Source organism: Mus caroli, unplaced genomic scaffold, assembly GCF_978045245.1.
Source record: "Mus caroli unplaced genomic scaffold, Mus_caroli_1 scaffold_13, whole genome shotgun sequence".
NCBI lineage: Eukaryota > Metazoa > Chordata > Mammalia > Rodentia > Muridae > Mus > Mus caroli.
The window spans coordinates 117,769,041-117,787,001 of NW_028227268.1; the positions used below are offsets into that span (position 1 = coordinate 117,769,041).

Sequence of the window (17,961 nt, forward strand, 5' to 3'; positions counted from 1 at the left end):
CTTGCATGATGGATATTCTTTTTTTTTATTACGTATTTTCCTCAATTACATTTCCAATGCTATCCCAAAAGTCCCCCATACCCCCCCCCGCCACTTCCCTACCCACCCATTCCCATTCTTTTGGCCCTGGCATTCCCCTGTATTGGGGCATATAAAGTTTGCAAGTCCAATGGGCCTCTCTTTCCAGTGATGGCCGACTAGGCCATCTTTCTATACATATGCAGCTAGAGACAAGAGCTCCGGGGTACTGGTTAGTTCATCATGTTCTAACTATAGGGTTGCAGATCCCTTTAACTCCTTGGGTACTTTCTCTAGCTTCTCCATTGGAAGCCCTGTGATCCATCCAATAGCTGACAGTGAGCATCCACTTCTGTGTTTGTTTGGCCCCGGCATAGTTTCACAAGAGAGAGCTATATCTGGGTCCTTTCAGCAAAATCTTGCTAGTGTATGCAATGGTGTCAGTGTTTGGAAGCTGATTATGGGATGGATCCCTGGATATGGCAGTCTCTAGATGGTCCATCCTTTCATCACAGCTCCAAACTTTGTCTCTATAACTCCTTCCATGGGTGTTTTGGTCCCAATTCTAAGAAGGGGCACAGTGTCCACACTTTGGTCTTCATTCTTCTTGAGTTTCATGCGTTTAGCAAATTGTATCTTATATCTTGGGTATCCTAAGTTTTGAGCTAATATCCCCTTATCAGTGAATACATATTGTGTGAGTTCCTTTGTGATTGTGTTACCTCACTCAAGATGATGCCCTCCAGGTCCATCCATTTGGCTAGGAATTTCATAAATTCATTCTTTTTAATAGCTGAGTAGTACTCCATTGTGTAAATGTACCATATTTTCTGTATCCATTCCTTTGTTGAGGGGCATCTGGGTTCTTTCCAGCTTCTGGCTATTATAAATAAGGCTGCTATGAACATAGTGGAGCATGTGTCCTTCTTACCGGTTGGGACATCTTCTGGATATATGCCCAGGAGAGGTATTACTGGGTCCTCCGGTAGTACTATGTCCAATTTTCTGAGGAACTGCCAGACTGATTTCCAGAGTGGTTGTACAAGCTTGCAATCCCACCAACAATGAAGGAGTGTTCCTCTTTCTCCACATCCTCGCCAGCATCTGCTGTCACCTGAATTTTTGATCTTAGCCATTCTGACTGGTGTGAGGTGGAATCTCAGGGTTGTTTTGATTTGCATTTCCCTGATGATTAAGGATGTTGAACATTTTTTCAGGTGCTTCTCTGCCATTCGGTATTCCTCAGGTGAGAATTCTTTGTTCAGTTCTGAGCCCCATTTTTTAATGGGGTTATTTGATTTTCTGGAGTCCACCTTCTTGAGTTCTTTATATATATTGGATATTAGTCCCTTATCTGATTTAGGATAGGTAAAGATCCTTTCCCAATCTGTTGGTGGTCTTTTTGTCTTATTGATGGTGTCTTTTGCCTTGCAGAAGCTTTGCAGTTTCATGAGGTCCCATTTGTCAATTCTTGATCTTACAGCACAAGCCATTGCTGTTCTATTCAAGAATTTTTCCCCTGTGCCCATATCTTCAAGGCTTTTCCCCACTTTATCCTCTATAAGTTTCAGTGTCTCTGGTTTTATGTGAAGTTCCTTGATCCACTTAGATTTGACCTTAGTACAAGGAGATAGGAATGGATCAATTTGCATTCTTCTACATGATAACAACCAGTTGTGCCAGCACCATTTGTTGAAAATGCTGTCTTTCTTCCACTGGATGGTTTTAGCTCCCTTGTCGAAGATCAAGTGACCATAGGTGTGTGGCTTCATTTCTGGGTCTTCAATTCTATTCCATTGGTCTACTTGTCTGTCACTATACCAGTACCATGCAGTTTTTATCACAATTGCTCTGTAGTAAAGCTTTAGGTCAGGCATGGTGATTCCACCAGAGGTTCTTTTATCCTTGAGAAGAGTTTTTGCTATCCTAGGTTTTTTGTTATTCCAGATGAATTTGCAGATTGCACTTTCTAATTCGTTGAAGAATTGAGTTGGAATTTTGATGGGGATTGCATTGAATCTGTAGATTGCTTTTGGCAAGATAGCCATTTTTACAATGTTGATCCTGCCAATCCATGAGCATGGGAGATCTTTCCATCTTCTGAGATCTTCTATAATTTCTTTCTTCAGAGACTTGAAGTTCTTATCATACAGATCTTTCACTTCCTTAGTTAGAGTCACACCAAGTTATTTTATATTATTTGTGACTATTGTGAAGGGTGTTGTTTCCCTGCTTTCTTTCTCAGCCTGTTTATTCTTTGTGTAGAGAAAGGCCATTGATTTGTTTGAGTTAATTTTATATCCAGCTACTTCACCGAAGCTGTTTATCAGGCTTAGGAGTTCTCTGTTGGAATTTTTAGGGTCACTTATATATACTACCATATCATCTGCAAATGGTGATATTTTGACTTCATCTTTTCCAATTTGTATCCCTTTGATCTCCTTTTGTTGTCGAATTGCTCTGGCTAGGACTTCAAGTACAATGTTGAATAGGTATGGAGAGAGTGGACAGCCTTGTCTAGTCCCTGATTTTAGTGGGATTGCTTCAAGCTTCTCACCATTTACTTTGATGTTGGCTACTGGTTTGCTGTAGATTGCTTTTATCATGTTTAGGTATGGGCCTTGAATTCCTGATCTTTCCAAGACTTTTATCATGAATGGGTGTTGGATCTTGTCAAATGCTTTTTCTGCATCTAATGAGATGATCATGTGGTTTTTGTCTTTGAGTTTGTTTATATACTGGATTACGTTGATGGATTTCCATATATTGAACCATCCCTGCATCCCTGGGATGAAACCTACTTGGTCAGGATGGATGATTGTTTTGATGTGTTCTTGGATTTGGTTAGCAAGAACTTTATTGAGGATTTTTGCATCAATATTCATAAGGGATATTGGTCTGAAGTTTTTTTTTCTTTGTTGGATCTTTTTGTGGTTTAGGTATCAGAGTAATTGTTGCTTCATAGAATGAGTTGGGTAGAGTACCTTCTGTTTCAATTTTGTGGAATAGTTTGTGAAGAACTGGGATTAGATCTTCTTTGAAGGTCTGATAGAACTCTGCACTAAACCCATCTGGTCCTGGGCTTTTTTTGGTTGGGAAACTATTAATGACTGCTTCTATTTCTTTGGGGGATATAGGGCTGTTTAGATCATTAACCTCATCTTGATTCAACTTTGGTACCTGGTATCTGTCTAGAAATTTCTCCATTTCATCCAGGTTCTCCAGTTTTGTTGAGTATAGCCTTTTGTAGAAGGATCTGATGGTGTTTTGGATTTCTTCAGGATCTGTTGTTATGTCTCCTTTTTCATTTCTGATTTTGTTAATTAGAATGCTTTCCCTGTGCCCTCTAGTGAGTCTGGCTAGGGGTTTATCTATCTTGTTGATTTTCTCAAAGAACCAGCTCCTTGATTGGTTGATTCTTTGAATAGTTCTTGTTTCCACTTGGTTGATTTTGCCCCTGAGTTTGATTATTTTCTGCCCTCTTGGGTGAATTTGCTTCCTTTTGTTCTAGAGCTTTTAGGTGTGTTGTCAAGCTGCTAATGTGTGCTCTCTCTAGTTTCTTTTTGGAGGCACTCAGAGCTATGAGTTTTCCTCTTAGAAATGCTTTCATTGCATCCCATAAGTTTGGGTATGTTGTGGCTTCATTTTCATTGAACTTTAAAAAGTCCTTAATTTCTTTCTTTATTCCTTCCTTGACCAAGGTATCATTGAGAAGAGTGTTGTTCAGTTTCCACGTGAATGTTGGCTTTCTATTATTTATTTTATTATTGAAGATCAGCCTTAGTCCATGGTGATCTGATAGGATGCATGGTACAATTTCAATATTTTTGTATCTGTTGAGGCCTGTTTTGTGACCAATTATGTGGTCAATTTTGGAGAAGGTACCATGAGGTGCTGAGAAGAAGTTATATCCTTTTGTTTTAGGATAGAATGTTCTGTAGATCTCTGCCAGATCCATTTGATTCATAACTTCTGTTAGTTTCACTGTGTCCCTGTTTAGTTTCTGTTTCCATGATCTGTCCATTGGTGAAAGTGGTGTGTTGAAGTCTCCCACTATTATTGTGTGAGGTGCAATGTGTGCTTTGAGCTTTACTAAAGTTTCTTTAATGAATGTGGCTGCCTTTGAATTTGGAGCATAGATATTCAGAATTGATAGTTCCTCTTGGAGGATTTTACCTTTGATGAGTATGAAGTGCCCCTCCCTGTCTTTTTTGATGACTTTGGGTTGGAAGTCAATCTTATCAGATATTAGAATGGCTACTCCAGCTTGTTTCTTCATACCATTTGCTTGGAAAATTGTTTTCCAGCCTTTCATTCTGAGGTAGTGTCTATCTTTTTCCTCTGAGATGAGTTTCCTGTACAGTAAAATGTTGGGTCTTTTTTGTGTATCCAGTTTGTTAGTCTATGTCTTTTTATTGGGGAGTTGAGTCCATTGATATTAAGAGATATTAAGGAAAAGTTATTGTTCCTTCCTGTTATTTTTGTTGTTAAAGTTGGCATCCTGTTCTTGTGGCTGTCTTCTTTTAGGTTTGTTGAGGGATTACCTTCTTGTTTTTTCTAGGGCGTGGTTCCCGTCCTTGTATTGGTTTTTTCTGTTATTATCCTTTGAAGGGCTGGATTCTTGGAAAGATAATGTGTGAATTTGGTTTTGTCGTGGAATACTTTGGTTTCTCCATCTATGTTAATTGAGAGTTTGGCTGGGTATAGTAGCCTGGGCTGGAATTTGTGTTCTTTTAGTGTCTGTATAACATCTGTCCAGGATCTTCTGGCTTTCATAGTCTCTGGTGAAAAATCTGGTGTAATTCTGATAGGCTTGCCTTTATATGTTACTTGACCTTTTTCCCTTACTGCTTTTAGTATTCTATCTTTATTTAGTGCATTTGTTGTTCTGATTATTATGTGTTGGGAGGTATTTCTTTTCTGGTCCAGTCTATTTGGAGTTCTGTAGGCTTCTTGTATGTTCATGGGCATCTCTTTCTTTAGATTTGGGAAGTTTTCTTCTATAATTTTGTTGAAGAGGTTTGCTGGTTCTTTGAGTTGAAAATCTTCATTCTCATCCACTCCTATTATCCATAGGTTTGGTCTTCTCATTGTGTCCTGGATTTCCTGGATGTTTTGAGTTAGGATCTTTTTGCATTTTCCATTTTCTTTGATTGTTGTGCCGATGTTCTCTATGGAATCTTCTGCACCTGAGATTCTCTCTTCCATCTCTTGTATTCTGTTGCTGATGCTCGCATCTATGGTTCCAGATTTCTTTCCTAGGGTTTCTATCTCCAGTGTTGTCTCATTTTGGGTTTTCTTTATTGTGTCTACTTCCCTTTTTAGGTCTAGTATGGTTTTGTTCATTTCCATCACCTGTTTGGATGTGTTTTCCTGTTTTTCTTTAAGGACTTCTATCTGTTTGGTTGTCTTTTCCTGTTTTTCTTTAAGGACTTCTACCTGTTTGATTGTGTTATCCTGTTTTTCTTTAAGGACTTGTAACTCTTTAGCAATGTTCTGTAATTCTTTAAGTGAGTTATTAAAGTCCTTCTTGATGTCCTCTACCATCATCATGAGATATGCTTTTAAATCCAGGTCTAGCTTTTCGGGTGTGTTGGGGTGCCCTGGACTGGGCTAAGTGGGAGTGCTGGGTTCTGATTATGGTGAGTGGTCTTGGTTTCTGTTAGTAAGATTCTTACGTTTACCTTTCACCATCTGGTAATCTCTGGAGTTAGTTGTTATAGTTGTCTCTGTTTAGAGATTGTTCTTCTGGTGATTCTGATTACCGTCTATCAGCAGACCTGGAAGACAGGCTCTCTCCTCTGAGTTTCAGTGGTTAGAGCACTCTCTGCTGGCAAGCTCTCCTCTTACAGGGAAGGTGCACAGATATCTGGTGTTTGGACCTCCTCCTGGCCGAAGAAGAAGGCCCAAAACAGGACCTTTCCCAGATGCTGTGTTGCTTTGGCAGGTCACAGAAGCTGTCAGCTTCTGTGGTGCACACTCTCACCTGTGCAGACTAAGTTCCTAAGTTCGGCAGAGTCCCGGAACCAAGATGGTGCTCCCTGCTCCTGAGGCAGAGGGCTCCCGTGCCGGGCGGACTCGTGATGGATATTCTTGATTGCTGTCTTAGTCAGGGTTTCTATTCCTGCACAACATCATGACCAAGAAGCAAGTTGGGGAGGAAAGGGTTTATTCGGCTTACACTTCCATGCTGCTGTTCATCACCAAAGGAAGTCAGGACTGGAACTCAGACAGGTCAGGGAGCAGGAGCTGATACAGAGGCCATGGAGGGATGTTCTTTACTGGCTTGCCTCCCCTGGCTTGCTCAGCCTACTCTCTTATAGAACCCAAGACTACCAGCCCAGGGATGGTCCCACCCACAAGGGGCCTTTCCCCCTTGATCACTAATTGAGAAAATGCCTTACAGTTGGATCTCATGGAGGCATTTCCTCAACTGAAGCTCCTTTCTCTGTGATAACTCCAGCTGTGTCAAGTTGACACAAAAATAGCCAGTACAATTGCCAACTTGATTATATTTAGAATTAACTAAAACCCAACTGACTGGGTACACCTGTGGGGGATTTTTCTCTTAATTAAAGCATGTGAAGTTGGAAGACCCAATTTCTAATCCAGATCCAGAGGTGGAAAGACCCACCTCTAATCCACTTTTGTGGTGGGAAGATACTAATTTTAATCTGGGCCACACCTTCTGCTGGAGGTCTATATAAAGGACATGGAAGAAGGGAGCTCTCTAGCTCATTGCCTGCTGGCAAGTCCATTCCTCCAATGGCATTAGAGGCTACTTTGGGATTCCAGCATATACTGAAGACCAGCTGAGACATCCAGCCTCAGGGATTGAACAACTCCTGAGTTCTTGGACCTCTCATTAGCAGGCAATCATTGTTGGACGAGCTGGGCCACAGCCCCTAAGTCATTCTAATAAATCCCCTCTTAAGTTCTGTTACCCTAGAGAACCCTGAATAACATACTTGCTTTTATCTAGTTTCAAAGCTAAGGGAGAAAAGACACAAAATGAGCATTATATATTCAGATAGATGCTGTAGGAAAGCAGTTCTATGAGAACTGATCTAAAATGAGATCAAAGTAGATTTTTCCGTGGAGGAAAAAGTTACACTGAGAAATGGAGGATGAACAAAATGCCAAAATATTATTACAACTATTAATATATATGTATTTATATATTTTAAGGCACTTTTAATTAGATAGTTTCTTCATTTACATTTCAAATGCTATCCCCAAAGTCCCCTATACCTTCCCCCCGCCCTGCTCCCAGTCTACCCACTCCTGTTTCCTGGCCCTGGCATTCCCCTGTACTGGGGCATATGATCTTCACAATACCAAGGGCCTCTCCTCCCATTGATGGCCGACTAGGCCATCCTCTGCTATATATGCAGCTAGAGACACAAGCTCTGGGGGGTACTGGTTAGTTCATATTGTTGTTGCAGACCCCTTTAGCTTCTTGGGCACTTTCTCTAGCTCCTCCATTGGGGGCCTGTGTTCCATCCAATAGATTACTGTGAGCATCCACCTCTGTATTTGCCAGGCATTGGCATAGCCTCACAAGAGATAGCTGTATCAGGGTCCTGTCAGCAAAATCTTTCTGGCATATGCAATAGTGTCTGGGTTTGATGGTTGTATATGGTATGGATCCCCGGGCCTGGGTGGGGCAATCTCTGGATGGTCTTTCCTTCTGTCTCAGCTCCGAACTTTGTCTCTGTAACTCGTTCCATAGGTATTTTGTTCCCCATTCTCAGAAGGAACAAAGTATCCACACTTTGGTCTTTCTTCTTGATTTTCATGTGTTTTGCAAATTGTATCTTGGGTATTCTAAGTTTCTGGGCAAATATCCACTTATAAGTGAGTGCATATCAAGTGAGTTCTTTTGTGATTGGATTTCCTCACTCGGATGATATCACCCAGATGCATCCATTTGCCTAAGAATTTCATGAATTCATTGTTTTTAATTGCTGAGTAGTACTCCATTGTGTAAATGTACCACATTCTTTCTGTATCCATTCCTCTGTTGAGGGGCATCTGGGTTCTTTTCAGCTTCTGGCTATTATAAATAAGGCTGCTATGAACATAGTGGAGTATGTGTCCATATTACAAGTTGGAACATCTTCTGGGTATATGCCCAGAAGAGGAATTACTGGATCTTCCGGTAGTACTATGTCTAATTTTCTGAGGAACCGACAGACTGATTTCCAGAGTGGTTGTACCAGCTTGCAATCTCACGAATAATGGAGGAGTGTCCCTCTTTCTCCACATCCTCGCCAGCATCTTCTGTCACCTGAATTTTTGATCTTAGTCATTCTGAATGGTGTGAGGTGGAATCTCAGGGTTGTTTTGATTTGCATTTCCCTGATGATTAAGGATGTTGAACATTTTTTTCAGGTGCTTCTCAGCCATTCAGTATCCCTCAGTTGAGAATTCTTTGTTTAGCTCTGTACCCCATTTTTTAATAAGGTTATTTGATTTTCTGGAGTCCATCTTCTTGAGTTCTTTATATATATTGGATGTTCATATATCAGTCCCCTATCTGATTTAGGATTGGTAAAGATCCTTTCCCAATTTGTTGGTGGCCTTTTTGTCTTATTGATAATGTCTTTTACCTTACAGAAGCTTTGCAATTTTATGAGGTCCCATTTGTCAATTCTCGATCTTACAGCAGAAGTCATTGCTGTTCTGTTCAGGAAATTTCCCCGTGCCCATATCTTCTAGGTTTTCCCCCACTTTCTCCTCTATAAGTTTCGGTGTCTCTGGTTTTATGTGGAGTTCCTTGATCCACTTAGATTTGACCTTAGTACAAGGAGATAAGAATGGATCAATTCGCATTCTTCTACATGATAACCGCCAATTGTGCCAGCACCATTTGTGGAAAATGCTGTCTTTTTTCCACTGGATACTTTTAGCTCCCTTGTCAAAGAGCAGGTGACCATAGGTGTGTAGGTTCATTTCTGGGTCTTCAATTCTACACTTGATCTTAGCCAAAAGGCCAAGAAGCGATGGGGTCTTCAATTCTATTCCATTGGTCTACTTGTCTGTCACTGTACCAGTACCATGCAGTTTTTAATCACAATTGCTCTGTAGTACAGCTTTAGGTCAGGCATGGTGATTCCACCAGAGGTTCTTTTATCCTTGAGAAGAGTTTTTGCTATCGTAGGTTTTTTGTTATTCCAGATGAATTTGCAGATTGCCCTTTCTAATTCGTTGAAGAATTGAGTTGGAATTTTGATGGGGATTGCATTGAATCTGTAAATTGCTTCCGGCAAGATAGCCATTTTTACTATATTGATCCTGCCAATCCAAGAGCATGGGAGATCTTTTCTCCTTCTGAGATCTTCTTTGATTTCTTTCTTCAGAGACTTGAAGTTCTTATCATACAGATCTTTCACTTCCTTAGAGTCACACCAAAGTATTTTATATTATTTGTGACTATTGTGAAGGGTGTTGTTTTCCTAATTTCTTTCTCAGCCTGTTTATCCTTTGTGTAGAGAAAGGCCACTGATTTGTTTGAATTAATTTTATATCCAGCTACTTCACTGAAGCTGTTTATCAGGTTTAGGAGTTCTGTGGTGGAACTTTTAGGATCACTTATATAGACTACCATATCATCTGCAAATGGTGATATTTTGACTTCTTCCTTTCCAATTTGTATCCCCTTGACCTCCTTTTGTTGTCTAATTACTCTGGCTAGGACTTTGAGTACTATATTGAATAGGTAGGGAGAAAGTGGGCAGCCTTGTCTAGTCCCTGATTTTAGTGGGATTGTTTCCAGCTTCTCTCCATTTAGTTTGATGTTGGCTACTGGTTTGCTGTAGATTGCTTTTATTATGTTTAGGTATGGGCCTTGAATTCCTGATTCAAGACTTTTTATCATGAATGGGTGTTGAATTTTGTCAAATGCTTTCTCAGCATCTAACGAGATGATTATGTGGTTTTTGTCTTTGAGTTTGTTTATATAGTGGATTATGTTGACGAATTTCCATATATTAAACCATCCCTGCATCCCTGGAATGAAGCCTACTTGATCATGATTGTTCATGATCAATTGTCAACAAACATTCTTGGATGATTGTTTTAATGTGTTCTTGGATTTGGTTAGCAAGAATTTTATTGAGTAATTTTGCATCGATATTCATAAGGGAAATTGGTCTGAGGTTCTCTATCTTTGTTGGGTCTTTATGTGGTTTAGGTATCAGAGTAATTGTGGCTTCATAGAATGAATTGGGTAGAGTACCTTCTGTTTCTCTTTTTTGGAATAGTTTGAGGAGAATTGGAATTAGGTCTTCTATGAAGGCCTGATAGAACTCTGCACTAAACCCATCTGGTCCTGGGCTTTTGTTTGGTTGGGAGACTAATAACGACTGCTTCTATATCTTTAGGGGATATGGGTCTGTTTAGGTCATTACTCTGATCCTGATTTAACTTTGGTACCTGGTATCTGTCTAGAAATTTGTCTATTTCATCCAGGTTTTCCAGTTTTATTGAGTATAGCCTTTTGTAGTAGGATCTGATGTTTTGGATTTCCTCAGGTTCTGTTGTTATGTCTCCCCTTTCATTTCTAATTTTATTAATTAGGATACTGTCCCTGTGCCCTCTAGTGAGTCTGGCTAAGGGTTTATCTATCTTGTTGATTTTATCAAAGAACCAGCTCATGATTTGGTTGAATCTTTGAATAGTTCTGTTTCCACTTGATGGATTTCAGTCCTGAGTTTATTTCCTGCCATCTACTCCTCTTGGGTGAATTTGCTTCCTTTTGTTCTAGAGCTTTTAGGTGTGCTGTCAAGCTGCTAGTGTATGCTTGCTCTTTTTTTTTTTTTTTTGGAAACACTCAGAGCTATGAGTTTTCCTCTTCGGGACTGCTTTCATTGTGTCCCATCAGTTTGGGTATGTTGTGGCTTGATTTTCATTAAGCTCTAAAAAGATTTAATTTCTTTATTTCTTCCTTGACCAAGGTATCATTGAGTGTTCTTCAGCTTCCACGTGAATGTTGGCTTTCTATTATTTATGTTGTTATTGAAGATCAGCCTTAGTCCGTGGTGATCTGATAGGATGCATTGGATAATTTCAACGTTTTTTTATCTGTTGAGGCCTGTTTTGTGACCAATTATATAGTTGATTTTGGAGAAGGTGCCATGAGGTGCTGAGAAGAAGGTATATCCTTTTGTTTTAGGATAAAATGTTCTGTAGCTATATGTTAAATCCATTTCTTCCATAACTTCTGTTATTTTCAATGTGTCTCTGTTTAGTTTTTGTTTCCAAGATTTGTCTATTGATGAGAGTGGGGTGTTGAAGTCTCCCACTATTATTGTGTGAGGTAAATATGTGCTTTGAGCTTTACTATAGTTTCTTTAATGAATGTGGATGCCCTTGCATTTGGAGCAGCGATATTCAGAATTGAGAGTTCATCTTGGAAGATTTTACCTTTGATGAGTATGACGTGTCTCTCCTTGTCTTTTTTGATAACTTTGGGTTGGAAGTCAATTTTATTCGATATTAGAATGGCTAATCCAGCTTGTTTCTTCGGACCATTTGCTTGGAAAATTGTTTTCCAGACTTTTACCCTGAGGTAGTGTCTGTCTTTTTCCCTGAGGTGGGTTTCCTGTAAGCAGGAAAATGTTGGGTCCTGTTCATGTAGCCAGTCTGTTAGTCTATGTCTTTTTATTTGGGAATTGAGCCCATTGATATTAAGAGATATTAAGGAAAAGTAATTGTTGCTTCCTGTTATTTTTGTTGTTAGAATTGGGATTCTTTTCTTGCGGCTGTCTTTTTTGTTTGTTTGTTGAAGGATTACTTTCTTGCTTTCTCTAGTGCATAATTTCCATCCTTGTGTTGGTGTTTTCCCTTTATTATCCTTTGAAGTGCTGGATTCATGGAAAGATATTGTGTGAATTTGGTTTTATCATTGAATACTTTGGTTTCTCCATCTATGGTAATTGAGAGTTTTGCTGGGTATAGTAGCCTGGGCTGGCATTTGTGTTCTCTTAGTGTCTGTATAACATCTGTCCAGGACATTCTGGCTTTCACAGTCTCTGGTGAGAAGTCTGGTGTAATTCTAATATGTCTGCCTTTATATGTTACTTGACCCTTTTTCCCTTACTGCTTTTAATATTCTATCTTTAGTGTATTTGTTGTTCTGATTATGATGTGTCAGGAGGAATTTCTTTTCTGTTCCAGTCTATTTGGAATTCTGTAGGCTTCTTGTATGTTCATGGGCATCTCTTTATTTAGCTTAGGAAAGTTTTCTTCTATAGTTTTGTTGAAGATATTTACTGGCCCTTTAAGTTGAAAATCTTCATTCTCATCTATACCTATTATCCTTAGGTTTGGTCTTCTCATTGTGTCCTGGATTTCCTGGATGTTTTGGGTTAGGATCTTGTTGCACTTTGATTGTTGTGCCCATGTTCCATATGGAATCTTCTGCACCCGAGATTCTCTCTTCCATCTCTTGTATTCTGTTGCTGATGCTCTCACATCTATGGTTCCTGACTTCTTTCCTAGGGTTTCTATCTCCAGAGTTGTCTCCCTCTGGGTTTTCTTCATTGTTTCTACTTCCATTTTTAGATCTTGGATGGTTTTGTTCAATTCCATCACTGGTTTGGTTGTGTTTTCCTGTAATTCTTTAAGGGATTTTTGTGTTTCCTCTTTAAGGTCTTCTGTTTAGCAGTATTTTCTTGTAATTCCTTGAGGGATTTTTGTGCTTACTCTTTAAGGGCTTCTACCTGTTTAGCAGTGTTTTCCTATATTTCTTTAAGTGAGTTATTAATGCCCTTCTTAAAATCCTCTACCAGCATCATGAGCTAAGATTTTAAATCTGAATCTTTCTTTTCAAGTGTGTTGGGGTATCCAGGACTCGCTGTGGTGGGTGTACCGGGTTCTGATGATGCCGAGTGGTCTTGGTTTCTGTTAGTAAGATTCTTTCATTTGCCTTTTGCCATCTGGTAATCTCTGGTGTTAGATGTTCTAGCTGTCCCTGGATGGAGTTTGTTCCTCCTGTGATTCTTTAGCCTCTGTCAGCACTCCTGGGAGATCAACTCTCTCCTGAGTCCCAGTGGTCAGAGCACTCTCTGCAGGCAAGCTCTACTCTGGCAGGGAAGGTGCCCAGGGGTCTTGGTCTCAGCTCTGTCTCGTGGCTGAGGATAAAGTCGTGAAAGGTCCCTGTCCAAGAAAAGAAGCTCTGTTGCTTCTGCCGCCCACATGCTCTCCTGCATAGACTGGTCTCAGTGATCCCAAGATTCTGGGTGTGCTAGGGCCTGCCTTAGTCCTTTGTCCCTGTTCCTGCTAGCACAAGACCCTCTGGGTTTTTGGAACAGATGTTGTGTTCCACTCACCAGTGATCTAAAGGTCCTGGGTGTGCTAGGGTGCCTACAGTGTGGCGAGTCCTCTGGGGACCTTGGGACCCTCCACTGAGATAGCGCCCAAGATGGCGCAGCAGTGGTGCCGACTGGAACAAACCCCAGCTATTGGTTGGGCAGGTGTCCTTTGCCCTGTTCCTGCTAGCACAAGACCCTCTGGGATTTTTGGAACAGATGTTGTGTTCTGCTTACCAGTGATCTCAAGATCCTGGGTGTGCTAGGGTTCCTGCAGAGTGGAGAGTCCTCTGGGGACCTTGGGACCCTCTGCCGAGATCATGCCCAAGATCACAAAATATATTTATAATAGTGTCTTAGTCAGGGTTTCTATTCCTGCACAGACATCATGATCAAGAAGCAAGTTGGGGAGGAAAGGATTTATTCAGCTTACACTTCCATACTGCTGTTCATCACCAAAGGAAGTCAGGACTGGAACTCAAGCAGGACAGAAAGCAGGAGTTGATGCAGAGGCCACAGAGGGATGTTCTTTACTGGCTTGCCTCCTCTGACTTGCTCAGCCTGCTCTCTTATAGAACCCAAGACTACCAGCCCAGAGATGGCACCACCCACAAGGAGACCTCCCCACTTGATCACTAATTGAGAAAATGCCTTACAGCTGGATCTTGTGGAGGCATTTCCCCAACTAAAGCCCTTTTCTCTGTGATAACTCCAGCTTGTGTCAAGTTGACACAAAATTAGCCAGAACAAACATTATTATTATTATTATTATTATTATTATTATTATTATATCATACTGTATATATAACATTGTATATATTATATATATCATGTTTTATATATAGCATATATACAAAATATATTTATAATTGTATTGTAGTATACCATATTATATACTATATATATATATATATACAGTATATTGTATTGCAAACTATATTTACAACTATTAAGATAATGACTTATGATGGGAAGGAAACCGGTGAAAGGGTTTCTCAGTGTCATATCTCCCTGTGAAGAGAGGGTCCAGACCATAAAACAAGAAGAAGAAACTTATATGTAACCTTCTGGATTCTCTGGTGAGGAAGGTGAACCTGGTAAGCTGACGCTTGCAGAGGACAGAACACTCGAGGGAAGAGAACACTGTGGAGAATGATGCAGACATGCTGAGGCCCCTTCAACATTAGCAGAGTGTGACCAAGGAAGCTTCCAGGGAACTGCAACATTGGAACAGGCCTCACAAAATGCTGGGAAGAGTCCATTCCCAGCAGACTGCCTCGATAACCTGTTGGTCAGGTTGTAATGGGTTAGAACAGTAGTTCTCAACCTGTGGGTCGCAAATCCCTTGTAAAGGGCTCACATAGTGGCTCACAACCACCTGTACCTCAGTTTCAGGGGATCTGAAGCCCTCTTCTGACCTCTCTTAGCACTGCATGCACATGGTGACCATGTATACATACAAACGCATAAAATACATTGTAAAAAAATGCAGTTTAATTCTATAAGTGGCAGGGCCATTGGACTCAGGAACTCACGGCAACTCTGCTATCTGCATATGAACAAGACCTCGGCAGTCAACATCTCAGCATGGACTGGCGCTGTACCACCAAGAAGATAAATCCTGCCAGTTTGTATGTCCAATGACAGTTTACAAATACATTTAACCACAGTGCCCAAAGACATTCAGCAATGCCACCTGAAATTCTAGACACACTTACTCGGTAAGGGATGGCGCAGTCAGTGGGGCAGTGTGGAGCATTAGTATCTTTCCGCATGCTAATCCACATGTTAAGGAAGAACAGAAGTAAGCTATCACAGGATTAAGTCAAGACAATTTCAGCAATGAAAAATATGTTCCACAATGATAAGGAAATCAAATTGGAATTTAATGATTAAAATTTAGTAAAATTTGGCAAAAGTACCAAAACAACTCTGGCCTAATGTGTGGCCAGTTTCTAGTCTCAACTTTATGCAACCTAAAGTCACCTGGGAGGGGAAATCCTAGCCGAGCAGGCAGCTTGGCTTGTGGGCATTCTGTGGGGCACGGCCTTGATTGTTAATTGATGCAGGAAGGTATAGTCTACTGTGGGTCTCGCTGTTGCAGGCCATATAAGAAAAGCTAGCTGAGCATGAGCCTGTGAGAGAGCCTGTGAGCGAGCCAGCAACATTGTTCTTCCATGGATCCTGACTCGTCTCAATGTCATGTTGTGACCTAGAAGTGTGAGCTGAAATTGTTAGGTACAGTCAAAAGAAACTTATGCTGCGTACTACTATCTCATTTGCAGACTCCATTCAATCATAGCGAGAAACTAAATGAAAGGTTCCAGGCCCTGGGGGAGCTAGGGACTTCCCGATAGCTGAACAGCATCTATTATAGGGAACTAAGGGTCTGAAAGCAGACACGTCAGGGATTTCTCCATCTTGCTGGCAGAGTCAAATAAGTTCACATTCCTAGGCCCCGGACTCTACTCCCATCCTGATTGGTGAATACTTCCTTGCTCAACTCCTTATGTCAAAATATGATTGGACAATGCTACAGGCCATCCCCTCTCACTCTGTGGTCTCGTCTTTTAAATATGCTGCACAATTTCTCCTCATAGTCGTAACTCAGCTCCTGAGTCTGTTCGGTGGCATTGATTGATCAATTGTAGCGTTATTACTATAACTTTTGTTGTCTTCATTGACCTAGTGTTTGAGTTGTGTTGGATTTAAGAGGACCTCACAACAAAATAAACCAAAGTTACTTTCATTTGCATGGATTATTACAGTGACAGAAAAGGAAACTAGAATGCCCAGTGACACAGGTCCCTAATCCTAGTTACCCAAGACGTTGAGGCAGGAGTATCAAAAGCCTGAGCCATACTGGGAGTTCAAGGTCAGCAGTGGAGCTAACCAAGACTCTTTAACAAAGTAACCAGAGAGCTGGAGATGAAGCTCAGTAGTTCTTCCCCAACTGGGCGTGCACACACACACACACACACACACACACACACACACACACACACCATATAAACAGAAAATAAATATAGAAAGAAGCTTAATAATAGTGCGTTAAAAAAAAAAACCCTTCAGTATGAGGAACAGGTTACCTCTTCTAGAGTTGATGGCCAAGGTCACGTTACAATCTATTGCCAATACTTTTGGTTACCCCCAGAGCTTGACAGTAAGACCCTACTGTTGAAGACAACACAAACTTGAGTAACAGAACATGGAAAAAACGAAGCTGGTGCTGACATGAAAGCCTCCTCCCTATTGGCTAGCTTTTATGCTCTAGAAGGTGCTATATATGCTACTGGAGGAGAGACCTGGTCATCAGCTTCGCCCTGCTGTGAACCCTGTAGCCTGCCAGTGCCTGACAAGATGCCCACTGGTGAAACAGCACCATGAATGTCACAGGGCTAGCCAACCACTTTCTGATTGGATCTAAGGTCCACACCATGAGATGGAATCCATACCAGGTACTGTTAAAGAGGCCAAGAGTCTGTGGCTAGATGGGTCATAGGCCTCAGGCAAGAACTTAATACTATTATTCTGCTAAATGGACAGAGCTTTAAAATGAGTGCTAATGACATCCTGGTATACACATATCTCAGAACATCTCTTATCCCTCACCAGAGAAACTTCTCCTTGCAGTAGATGGTGATTCGTACAGACTCTCAAAGACACTGACTGTGGAATGCTCAGCCCCAAACGGGACCCACGTATCACACCCCTCCCCCAAGGCTCATCATCTTTGAGGAAGAGGGGTTGGAGAAATTCTAAGAGGCAGAGGTTGTGGATAACATCAAGGCAATAGCATTTTCCAGACGCAGCAGGGCACTTACACATATAAAGGCACAGTAATTGATACAAGTTCAAGGCAAAACAAACAAACAAACAAAAAAAAACAAAAAAACAAACCCAGTATCTGAAGGGGGAGGTGGGCATACACTCCTACTGCTTATATAGGAGCTACTCACACTTGCTAGCAGTGGGGACAGAAGAGTCAGTTTTCTTTAATGATGGGACCCCTGGTAGGTTGTCCACATACTCACAAGGTCCCTACTCACAAGACTAATGGGGCATGAAGAGGCAGGAAAAACTCAAAGCTGGGAGGAGATGAAGGGAGGGTGGTTATGGGAGAACCTGGGGAAGGGTGGGTAATATGACCAAAATATGTCAGATGAAATTCTCAAAGAATTATGAAAAATACTGCTGTTTTTTAAAGACACTGGTAATGTGCAATAGACACTTAGTAGAATGGTAGAAATGAAAAGGGCCCATGATGCTGCTATGTAAAAACACAGAGACCCTGGGCATTGTAGCCCTCATGTAACAGCGATGTGAGTGGGAACTATTCAAATACTTTGCAAAATGAACTGGTAGCTTGAAGGTAAGATTTACTGATACCCACGTTGACAATGGTGGTCAGCATGTGTTTAAACATGCAGACACCTAGGCCTGGGCCACACTTTACACACGTGTAAGTTATTTTGGTTAAGAAGACCTCAGCAGAGTTCCTGAAAATACAAGGTTCTATTTCAGCATCACATGTCGAGGGAGTAGTAAAACCTAGGGAAGCAGGAGGAGCCAGGGAGAGCGAGCGTTTAGCAGTGTGAAGGGACACCCCGGGGCCGTTCTAGTGACAGAG

General features: G+C 41.0%; 1 protein-coding gene across 1 annotated transcript in view; it reads right to left on the bottom strand.

Moving 5' to 3' along the window:
- LOC110305029 (uncharacterized) overlaps positions 1–17,961 on the bottom strand; it is a 124,410-nt gene that overhangs the window by 26,896 nt on the left and 79,553 nt on the right. The gene's annotated exons all lie outside the window — the stretch shown is intronic.